The sequence below is a fragment of the Equus quagga genome, chromosome 8 (assembly GCF_021613505.1).
Source record: "Equus quagga isolate Etosha38 chromosome 8, UCLA_HA_Equagga_1.0, whole genome shotgun sequence".
NCBI classification, from domain to species: Eukaryota; Metazoa; Chordata; class Mammalia; order Perissodactyla; family Equidae; genus Equus; species Equus quagga.
In genome coordinates this window covers 75,241,202-75,253,998 of record NC_060274.1, presented here as the reverse complement: position 1 = coordinate 75,253,998, position 12,797 = coordinate 75,241,202, and positions in this window count along the sequence as shown.

The following is a 12,797-nucleotide window of genomic DNA, read 5'->3' as shown; positions in this document are numbered from 1 at the left end:
ACTTTTAGCAAAACAAAAGAATGAATCACGTAACTATGAAGTTAAAGTAGTAAAAAAAAATACATCCAAAACAATATTTAATAAATTTAATATTCAGTGTTTCCCACCAATACCATACTCTGTGACCAAATTTTGTTACAACAAACTTCAAGGGACTAATTTATTTGATTATCTTAGAATATTTTTCTTGAAGACTACTTGAAATAGTTAGCTGGAAGCCTGAAAATATTTTACTTACACAGAGCTTAGTGTAAAGAGATTTGACCTGTATTTCATCAAAAAGCCAAATGATCAGACTCATCTGGGAAAGCCATAACCTACTTGATTTGTCCGATGACCCTATTTCATTTACTATTCATTTTTTATGGTAACATTGCAAACAAACTGAAGGAAAAATACCCACTAGGACCTTATGATATTTGTTTGCAGCTTTGTCCTGGTTTTAGTTTCCTACTTAATGACTAAATGGCACCATGGTGGGCAATGCACTGGGGTAAAAGTGGTGAATCATTAAAGAGTTCGTAAATTTAAAAACAGGGGCAGGCCTTCTGGGCCTCATACGCTTCTAGAAAACCCAGTGTTGTGCTGTATTAATTGAACTGTGAAGCTTTTATTAGTCCTCTTTAAAAATGCTTGCAGCGAAGGTTTTATTAATGTTTGCCCTCAAATTGTTTATACTACTTAGTATTTCCATACCAATTTATATTTCAAAGAACTTTTTGATCATTAGTTAAATCTACTCTACATTTCTATAAGAGAATTCAGCTTGTTTAGCAGAACAGAGGCATGAAAGGAAAACTCTTAACTAATTTTTGCCTAAGATTTGCCAGTGAGAATGGAAAAGAAATAGAATATAAGATCTTGCCACAAACCTTTAGCTTATATAAATAGCCCCGTCTTCTCAACCCATATGAGTGGAGTAGACATTATAAGCGTTCCCTCAATGGTGAAGAAAAGAGAAATTAGTTACCTTTGTGCTATGGGCTTTGAAAACGAATGCTATAGGACTTTGCAATACAGCTACAGCAACTCAACTATCCAGATTCAGCTGGAAGTCCACAAGGCCACAGCATTGCCTAATTCCAGGGGGCGGCATGCACACTGCGTTCTATGTTTGGAAAATTCCTCTGGGTGCATTTTCATCAAGACTATATTATATAAATTAGATTCATCAAAATTAAAAGCAATACTGTAATTATTCAAGGATTGATGTAGCCTAATTTATTTACTCTTACAAATGTCCAGGTTCAAATCATGTTTTCAATAATCTTGGGATCATACTAAGAATCTGAGCTGGGTTAAAATAGGTAGAAACTTGTTTTGAGGGGGAAAAAAATGTACTCTATCTATAAGAATGTCTGGTTCACCTCTACAGAAACAGGATTGCCTAGGTAGCCGAGAATACATGTAAGCCACTAGCATTTTCCCACAAGTTATTACCTCCTCTAGTTTTCAACAGCACTAGCTTTTTATTTACCAGAAAGCAAAATAACTGAGTTATATCTTAGCTCACAGGAGAAATACTTATATTGAGATAGGACTTAATGATGTATTTTTTTGTTTTTTTAGAGTCTCAAAATGAAAAGCACTAGTGCTTTTTGGAGTAAAGAACATTTCTGCACTTTGCCAAGTCACACTGAAGAGCACTACGCAACATGTTATCTAGTACCTGCCTCCAGGTCTACTGCGTAAGTCTTTTTAGGGAGGGGTCTGAGAATCTGTATTTTTAACAAGAACCCCAGTGACTTTCATTATCTGACATGTTTGGAAAACTCTAGATTAGATTAAAGTCTTTGTGAGGTTTGGCAATCCTGATAAAAATTAAATTACTAGAAACGGCAACCATACTGCTATACAGAAGAACTTAATTTCTGCTCCTATATTTATTAAAACACTTAACACATTGAATGGACCAAAATTCTTTACACTTCTGTCTCTCCTACTAAAGGGTGTTGTCTATAAGGGGAGAAACCATGTCTTAGTACTCTTTGTGTCCCTACTGAACAACACAGGGCCTGGCACAAAATAGATGCTTAATAAGTTTTGAATGAATTAATATGTCAACTGCTGCAGCTAGCTGCCAATCTCATCCAGATAGCCTTCCTTCCATTCAGCCTCCTCAGTGCCCAAAAGCAATACCCAGTGCTTTAACTTAGAACATTATTGGGTAGCAAGATTAAAATAAAAACCAGTGAATTCTATATTCAAATGTCAGCACTTATTGTTTCAATACATGATCAAGACAGAAATATTTAGTACTTGATATCAACTATATTTGAATATGCTCGGAGAACTTCTATGAGAATGTTGTCAATGCATGGTGAAAATAAGAATTCACACTATATCGGAACCAATTTTCAAGACAAATATAAATACTCTGTCCAAAACATTGACTATTAAAGAATTTCTGGAACAACTGGAGTGAGTCTATTTTTCAGGTGCACAGTAACTCCTTAGAACTCTTTGCGGGACAAAAGCAAAATAAATGGATGGTGATTGCATAAGACCAATTTCATTCTTTTTTTAGGTACTTAAAAAAAAAACAATGCAAAAGAACCCACTTTTTCTAATCAAATAATTAGTTTATTTCTTACCAGTAAAATATATACGGCATCATAAGATAATAATAGCAGAAGAATGATTTCATGTTTGTGGCCAGACATTTTCCTTTATGTATGTAAAGTGCATTTCAGGTCTCTGATCACAGTTTGTACTCACAATAGATAGAAAAGATTCCCACCCATTTGATCCATTTGTTATGACTTTGCTCAATTCAGATTTCACTCATAAAAACTCCCCAAACAGAACTGATTAAGACCTCTTTATAATGCTGTTCTCAATAGAGCAATAATATTTATAAGAAAGTGTACAACGAAATTTTAAAGGCCCTAAAGTCAAATGTGCTTCACTTAGTTGTTCTCTCATTTATCACTCACTTTTTCTTTTCTCCTAACTGAACTATTAGCATGGCTGGCAAGAACTCCCTCATCAAAATAGCAGCCTCAAAGGACATTTTCATATTACAAAGTCAATATTCCCGGGGAGGCAGGGTATGCTGATTTCAACTGTCAAATATTTTCAGTTGTGAGCCAGTTTCAGGTTTATGTGGAATTAATTAAAGTACGTGGTATTATTTTACTTTATGCTTTGTTGAAAGAGTGTCCAATGTGTTTGACCATCTTATGTATCATAATACACTTACATATAGGAACTCTGAGTTTTAAGGAAATGCTACAAGTTGTTCTCACCTTGCTGTAAGAAGCTGAGCTCTACATAGTACTCCCTCCTTCTCCATATGCACCTTGAAGCAGGGACCCACATCCACTTTCTACACAATCAACAACCTACACTGGGTGGCCAATAAGACTCCTATTTAACCTCAATCCCTTTTGATCATGTCTGTTTCTTCTGCCTCAGGAGGAGTTAGGCACACGCACTCATCTGTTTCCTTCTCTCTTTTATCTCACAGAGTTCAGTAAATGTTACTTCTGACCATCGGTCCTCACATATATATACCATTTCTATAGCGTTCTTGCCCAATATACTTACCTCTGAAGCAGTTACCTCAAGAACAAAAGTCTGACCCCCACCCTCTGTTCCACACATAAGATGAGAAAACTAAGAGTGGCATCACCCTTATATGGACCTCCCCCCAAAACTTACTTTTAGAATGAAATGAGATGTAATACAGACCTACCTGAGAAATTCTCTAAGGTGCCCATAGCTCACATTAAGTATCACCATAGAATTTCTCACCTCCTTATCTTTCTACCATTTGGACCACTTTCTTTAAGCATGTAACATTTAAAAATATTTATTACATTGTACTGATTCTCTTTTTCAACTAAGGTTGTCCAAATATTTCTGTATACATTCACTGCAAGCTAGTTAGCTTTAAATAGGCCTTGATGGGCTAAAGTGGGAATCCAACCACTTACAATAGTGTTTTAATGGGATTACGTGTTTCCCACTAAAAACAAGTGGGTCCAAGTCTATACGTGTTAGAGATGCTAAATAAAGACCATATAAAGACTGAAATTGCTACACTTGCAGTATTTAAACGTTAGTAAATTTTATAAATTGAGTTTAATTATAATTTGGACTCAAATTTTTCCTCTATAGTTTCATTCTTCAATGTCAGCCTTGATGGTATCTGCATTTTGCGTCCATTTCAAGATTATATATCCAGGTAGAAATGCTGTTTTAAATGTTTCATTTGGATACAGTTGTTGTCACTGCCATAAATCCTGTTTTCCCATCGTCCAGTCTGTCCTGTCACTCTTCTGTGAAGCAAAGTGGGAGATAAATAATGTGGGGAGGATATGGGAGAGGTGGGTAGAGAAGAAAGGGACATGGACAAGTTTTTAAAAATATATAAAAGCCTAAATTCTGGCCTTGAGAGTTAAAGAAAAACCTCTATATAAATTCTAGACAATAACTTGTAGAAATAGAGAAAGTTTTCTGTTACTTCTGCACTTAGCCAATCTGTTCCTATTGCTTTTAGTATGTTTTTTAATTATTCCAACACATTCTACTGTGAGAAAAAAAAATGTTTGACTATGGTGGTTCTAAATTAAATGCCTCTTTTAAATTATGCAATTTTGAAATATTAAATTTATATATAAGTAAATATATAAGATACATATTTAAAATGCAATATATACAAAGCAAACATGATTTTAAGTTCATCTCAATAGAAAGGATAATACTACTACACTATAATTGTGATGAGCAATGCAGCTCACGCACAGAGCTGTCTAAGAGGTGGAGGGCCAGCTGGCTCAGGGGAAGGAACAGGCATAGCAGGTTAGACCAGTGGTTCCCAAAGTGTAGCCCCCAGGCAGGAGTAGCATCACCTGGGAGAACCTGTAAAAATTGTACTTCTTGGGCCCTACTCCAGACCTACTGATCAAAAACTATGGGGATGGGGCTTGTTTTTAACACCCCTCCCAGTTATGCTAATGCATGCTAAAGTTTAAGAACCACCGGGCCACAGGGACTCAGAGATAAGAGGCCTAGGTAACTCTTCATCTGCTTATCCAGATGACAACGTCAATTATAAATCATGGTTCTGACTAAAGACTCTGCAATATCTTTACTACATTGTTTAGAATCAACAATTACAGTTACTCTCCAATAATTTCCAGTTCTAAATTTGACAGCCTGCTGGGGATGTGGGGAAAGGGTGATGAGACAGTGGAATTCCAGAGCAGCTGATCTAGGTGTGGCACTCCAAAGGATGAAAATCCTGGCAAAAGATTTCCCTTTAGAAACCCTGAATATAGTATTACATTAGCTTCAGCCTGGAGAGTTGGATAACTCAAGAATATCAATATGCTGAAAGATTTTCTTTAAAGAACATATAGAAATAAATGTTCCTATAATGATCCAAACAGAAATTCTTTTTAAATTTGTCTATGCTTAACAGTGATATCCGACCCTACTCCATCATTCTCAAGACTTGGATTGTGTTTGTTCCAAAAGTGACACACTGTTCCTGTAGGAATGGGTGTTGGCTGTGCTGATCACAACACTACATGAGCCACACACTACACTGGACTCGGAGGAAGCAGGTGCTGAGATTATAATTAAATATGTATATAGGAAACAGGAGTGGCAGCAAAGGGCGGGGAGGAGAAATATCCTTCCTGTGTGTCAAAGAGATGGAGGAAGAGTGAATCTACAAGCTGACTTCCAAAGCCCACAGCACAATTTAAAAGCATACGGACACATATTAGGTCAGAAAGACTACGGGTGTAAATTAGATGCCTACATCCTATTTAATAAATATTTATAACTTCATAAAATTCACTTCAAATGTTACACAGAAGCAGAAGGATTAAAGCCCAGTGATCAGATAACAATGCAAATGGAATTAGTTGCCAGAAAGCACACTGAGTCATGTAGTAGAGGATTAGCTATAGAATACAAAATTCAAAATTCACTGTATCAATCTATCTTTGTCAGGGAAAAAAAGGCTTATCATGACTGAATTTGCTTGGTTTGAAGCAACACAAAGCAACATCTTTCATCTGAAGTCTGTTAATGATTTAAGAAGCAACCAGACTGACCGGGCTGCACTGGCGAGCTCATCATGGGAATCAGGAGAAGGACTGATGGGCTGGGATGCAGATTCACAGCCTTCCCTCAGCTGGCAATGGCGGTCCACGAGGGGCTGGCAGAGGAGAAGCCTAGAATGTAAGAAAAATGGATGCGTATGATATAGGTTATGTCAAGCCACATAGGACAAGAAACAGAGAACTGGCCTTGAGTCTCAGCTCAGCCAGGTCTTTGAAGTAGCCACATCAACCTCCCAGGTGTCTTAAGTCTTCACCTATAAAAGAGCAAATTTACCAGTCAAGCTTAAGTCACAGAAATATTGAGAAAATGAAACCAAAAAATAAAATAATAGGTGTGGAAGGAATCTGTGAGAGGGAAAGCATTTCACATAATTATACCTAGTTTCCTATTTACTATTCACTATAATTTGTCGCTGTTATCGTTATTATAGAAATTAAAAACATATTTTGGAATTTTGCATATAAGTATCTCATTACATAGTCTTCTTAACAATAATTGTCAAAGATTTCCTTCTAGAGATAGGACCTCTTGGAGAAGAAAAGCTTAATGGACTAAACAAAGGAACAAATAGGCCATAAACTATGAGAGTGACAGAAAACTCCCATTACAGTTTCCATTTCTTCTCAGAGTCTTTCGCAATCTTGTTCCAGCCAAAAGTAATAACAGCAATAGTCTTCCTAGGAGTGGCACTTACAGGATGGATTTCTTGAAAGGAATTTAAGGGACTTTCTGCTCTTAATTTGAATGTACTCTCACTTCTAGACACTTCAGCAAAGGAAAAGCAATTGGAAGGACATTTTCCCCACAGTTTACTGTAATGTCAAAGTTTAAAAAAAGAAGAGGAAGAAGCTTTTAAAGTTGCACTTAATGAGTTTCTTTCTAAAATAGTATATCCCATTTGGACTATTTTTATAGACAGAATGCTGTAACTCTGAGAATTGTACATCTCTTTATCTTGAGAATCCAACATATTTATTGTGACTCGTTTCCCATCAGTATTTTGAAAGTGTTATTACTATTTTTGCCCAAATGTATAAAGCAGGATATAAATACACATTTCCTTTGAAGAACTATATAACATCACCAAGAATACCTATAACACTTCAAATGGTCTCTAAATAGAAATATGCTAGTTATTAAAACAGTTAAGTAGAGTGACCAGTTCTAGCAGGCTACTTCTCAACACATCTTTAATGCTGGATATATATTAAGATTTAGTAACGATGAAATGTACATTTTTATGAGTCTCCTTCAAAAATTATACTGATGTGCTTATTTTGTCAAAATTGTTTAAAAAATCTTAATTCCCATGTTGATGAGAAAGCAATGTTTCTCCAAAAATGATGGGAAATGAACAGAAAACTCCTTTGATTTCTTTATCAGCAAACAGATCTTCTGACATTGACTTCTAAATAAAAAGACCTCGATGTCTTATTTTAAAGTAATAACATCATTTGCATAGTTCTTTATAGTTACAAAGTACTTTTAGACATACCACCATTTTTTATATCCTTTTCACAACACCATGCTAATAGATACTTGTAATTCTCCCTCTCCCTTTATAGGTGAGAAAGTAGAGATGTCATCTGTTTCATCATTAAAAGGTAATGAAGCCAAATCAGAATTAAACTTGAGTGAGATTTGAATTTATAGACTATCTAAAATTAATGAATGTGGAATTTGAGATTTTGGGCATTTTAATTTTTTTACATTGCAGTATGAAACATTTCACAAACACTCTTGATGCATTCTTGATTCTCAATGGCCCAGTTTGATTTTAACTCAAGAACGACAAAAAGCAATGGACAGAAAACCTTAAGAGAATGTTAAGTCAAGCGGCACTGAAAGGTGACTTCCATCAGGCAGATAGTTACTGTGTGTTTAAAAAATATTTTTTAATCTATAATGTCACTTTATACAATTGATACTTGTATATTTACAAGTACAACTCAATGTAACCAGTAATTTCCAACAGTTTAACAGTGGTAATACTAAAGCCAAAGTTTTGCTACTTGTCCCAAAATCTAAAATTAAAAAGATGTTTCTATTTCCACACACTTCTGCTATTTATTTCCACAAACACACATAAAAACTGTCCACGACATGCTGATTCACGGCTAGTTACATAATTGTTGAGTTTTGCCTTCATAGCTCTAGATTTGAGTTGCAAAGTGAACCTCTAATGAAAATAGGAATTTGGCTTCCAAAATATCCTTTTTAAAATTTAAACTACCCTCTTTGCCATTCAACCTTTTTAATAACTGCCTAATCATGACATATTCTTGAACACTGTTATAAAGAAAATTAACATGCATTTCTATGTTGATACGTACTAGTTTCCATTTATTACATCTCCATTTCCAATGAGCCATATTAAACCAAAGTTATGATGACAGTTATAGCTGCATAACTGAAATATAGTCATTTAAAGAGCTCTCCTAAAATGTTTCAGGGGTATCAATCCTCTACACATACATGCACATTGTGTATGAGTGCGGACGCATCATAGGCTACATAAGCTTCCCTTTCCTTGTGGCCAAGAAAATCAACAAATTAGCAGCCCTATTCACACCTTTTAGAGACAAAATTGATAGAGAATTTTACACAAATTTTTAGGGGCCAGCCCCGTGGCCGAGTGGTTAAGTTTGTGTGCTCCACTTCGGTGGCCCAGTTCGGATCCTGGGCACAGGTACGGTATCGCTCATTAGGCCACGCTGAAGCGACGTCCCACATAGCACAACCAGAGGCACTCACAATTGGAATATACAACTATGTACTGGGAGGGGCTTTGGGGAGAAGAAGAAGAAGAAAAAAGAAGATTGGCAACAGATGTTAGCTCAGGTGCCAATCTTTCAAAAAAACAAAAGGACCCTTTTTAGCTGCTTGGAAAACAAAGAGGGGTCAGTGGGGGACCATGTGTCAATGAGAATGCGCAATTTATTCTTAAATCTTCCAACACTTCTTTTTCCAAATAGGCTGCAGAGAAACAGACTATTTTCTTAGAATGGGGAGGTTTTCCCCTAGTATATTAGTCATTCTTACGATAAGACTGAACCAGAAATAATGGGAAACTGGCATTCAAGTGGATAGATAAACGAAAAAAGGGGAAAAAAAGTAATGCTGATTGCTTGTGAGTACAGATTATCAAAGCAGATATAAAAATATATCTGCTTTCAATTAATAGTTTCAATTAATTTGCACATTAATTTGTGCATGCTGTAAAAAATATGTGTGTGCACATTTAAAGTGATAAACACAAGCAAAGCAGGAGCAAAATTGCTACTATCAATCTTTACCTATTGCAATCCAAGAATGGTTAATTGGGTGCTTAACTATATTCCTTGAGCTACCTGGATTCACTGTAAGGGACTAAGAGTCTGCTTCAAAAAGATCATCTCTGACTACAAGTTGATTGGCTGCCTGCAAGTAAGTTAGTGCTATAATATCCTGGGATATAGCACAGGGCAACAGCCCAACAGGATGACATCTTGTGATATCTTAGCTTGTCCATGCAGCCAGGGAAAGAGAAGGCACTAACACATTACATTACCCCAGCCCACACTGCTCCCATTAACATCACTGTGGTGGTGGTTACACAGGTCCTTTAACCATTCCACCTACGTGGCCTATACCAGAGTAATCACATGGCGAATCAGCAGAGCTTTATAGGTCACAAAGAATTTGCACAAGGATTATCTCCTCTCATCTTCACAACAGCCCTTTGGAGTACAGTGAGTAAGCCATTATTATACCCATTTTACAGATGAGGAATTAAAGGCTTAGAGAGTTTCAGGGATTTGTTCACAGACATCTAGGTGGTAAATGAGAGGGCTGGTCTTCTAACTCTTAGCCCAGTGCTCTCTTTGTTGCATCACAAGGAATTACAGGCCATTCTAGCACAGCTGCCTGAATGTCAAGACTGAGTCTATCTAGTCATCACAATTTCAGTAATGACTCATTGAGTTACAGGTCTTCTTCACTAAAGAACCTATCTAGCCATTGAATATACTGAACTCAGTGACAAAAGATGATAAAATAAATTGAAAACTTGGAATAAATAGCTACAAGAATTCTTACAGTATAAGCTTTCAAATTCGACTTGGACTGCATGTTCCTACCATAATCTTTCTTTTGGCTTTTTAACTATAGTCTGTCTGAGGTTCTTATTACACTTTTCTTTTTCTTATCCTTTTTGGCAATTGGTATTAATTTGGACAGTGTGCCACTAAGAAAGCAGAATGCTTTTGTAGTCTATGTAGCTAACAAAAACTATGTGTTTATAATATGTGTTTTCCAGACTTAGGGCAAGTTGTAATGCACAGTTCAGTCTACAAAGCCATTCACAGTCATGTAAAAGGTCCTTTTCTTCTTAGATGGATCCATTAGCCCCAATTCCTCTATAAAGGAGGCTTCATGAGCTGACTCAACTCATAACATCCACTGTACAGATAGTTTATTGGTGGAATAAGCCTACAGTGCCAGTGCATTGAGCATTAGGAGGCTCATCAGACCCGCAGTCTCTCTCTCATGCCTCAGGACCTGAAATTCTGCCATTATTTCATCTTTAGAGAAAAACCCTAGAAAATTGCTCTTAACATTCTATTCAATTCAACAAACTCTTATTGAATACATTCAAGACTCTCTATTACCCATTATGAAAACTCCAGATTCTATTCCATTTCTCTATTTCATGCATTTCCTATAGATATCACAAAAGCCAGAACAGGGATCTCTTAAAAATATCTTTCATATCTGGATCCTCTTTTCCATTTCAATGAATGCTCCCTTGGCTCAAGTAATCATCTGTTCTTGATTGGAGTCTATCTAGCCTTCTAGCTCGTATCCCTGACTCCAAGGAATGTCTGAATGAATGAATGAATAAGTAAATAAAATTTGGTGACCTGCAAACTCCTTAGATAGCATTCCAGTTCCTTCATAATTCGTCCCCTCCCACCCCATTTTCTCTCCTTCCTTCTTTTCCTCACACATAACTCCTATGGTTCCAGGTAATCTGTCCTTATTCCTAGGGTGAGATTCAACATTATTAACTACTGCTAAGGCACAGGCACCGATAAATCAGAATGAACGTTTGTATGGGCACTGCTGTGGCTGTACTAAAGCACATCAGCTCACAGTGAGTCCTAACTATTCCAGTATGGTATCATTCACACTCACATTTCCATGCTTTTGCACCTCCTTCCTGAAAGGATACCATCACTTCGTCTCTACCTCCCAGCTCAATTTTTTTTTTTTAAAGATTGGCACCTGAGCTAACCACTGTTGCCAATCTTCTTTTCTTCTTCTTCTTCTTCTTCTTCTTCTCCCCAAAGCCCCCCAGTACATAGTTGCATATTCTAGTTGTGACTGCCTCTGGTTGTGCTATGTGGGACGCTGCCTCCGTATAGCCTGATCAGTGGTGCCATGTCCACGCCCAGGATCCAGGCGAAACCCTGGGCCACCGAAGTGCAGTGTGCGAACTTAACCACTTGGTCACAGGGCCAGTGCTCCCCCAGCTCAAATTCTTCAAGGCCACGTTCAAATGAGATTTCTTAACCAACCACTCCAGGTAAAAGGCTTCCTTATCTGTGTTCCCACTGTGTCTTGTACCATACCTATAATAACACCCTTTATGTTAGATAATAATAATGTAACATACGTTAGATAATAACCTCCTCCATTAATGGAGTACTTTTATCCATCATGAGACTATGTTCCTCCACTCAGGGATTGTACTATATTCATCTCAGTAATCCCCACACCTAGCATGGTGCCTGGTACATGTAGGTACACAATAAATGCTTATGAATGAGTCAACAAAGGGAAGGGCTAAACCAATGAATCTGTACTTGCCTGACTTTGGGGCAGAATCATTCATCCAATTTGTTAGTACAGAGTTCTGAAGGACTAGAACACAGACCTTTGATTTGGATGAAAGAAAGAAAGAAAAATACTCTAGAGTTTGGGCCACCATCAAGGAAGAGCAGACCCAGATGGGGTGCATGCCTTCATGGATCAGGGGAAGACCCCAGACACCCAAAAGCAAATTCGCCCATGAATTACGTTGTCCGAGTTAGTGTCATTTCCTGAGCTTTTCAATTGAAGTGATTTCTCACATCATTGGAAGAGTTTAGCTTCCCACCTTTTCATCAGCTTCAGCTTTTCTCCACCTCAGGAAATTCCTTTCTTTATTAGACAAGCTCTACAAACTCACGACTGCATCAAAATAATCAAACCACTATTCATCAAGACACAGGACAACGGGATATAGAGATTTAAGGATACTTGTTCCCTTTCAACTTTAGTAGCAGAAGCAGGACCGTGCAAATAATGCTCCTTACAACACTTAAGTTGTCTTAAGCAACAGAACCCTGAGGACGCTGGGGGCTGGGAAACTGACAGGCACTCAGAGTACAGCTAAGAACAGAAAGTGTCTTGAGAGGGCCACACATCTTGCATACACTTTCTGTGCTTACATTTCAAAAGCAAATAATAAGCTCCATTCTAAGACTTTGAGGAGAACCATTTAAGCACAGGCTACATTGTAGGGTGTAATATAGAGCAGGGAACGCAGCTTGGAAGGTTAGTTATGCATATAGTTTGCATATTTAAGATAGGATTCAGTAGTCTATATTATAAACGTAACTCAATAGTAACATCTAAAAATACATAACATAATCAGGAATGGTCTGCTGAATATTTCATTTCACAAGAAGAAA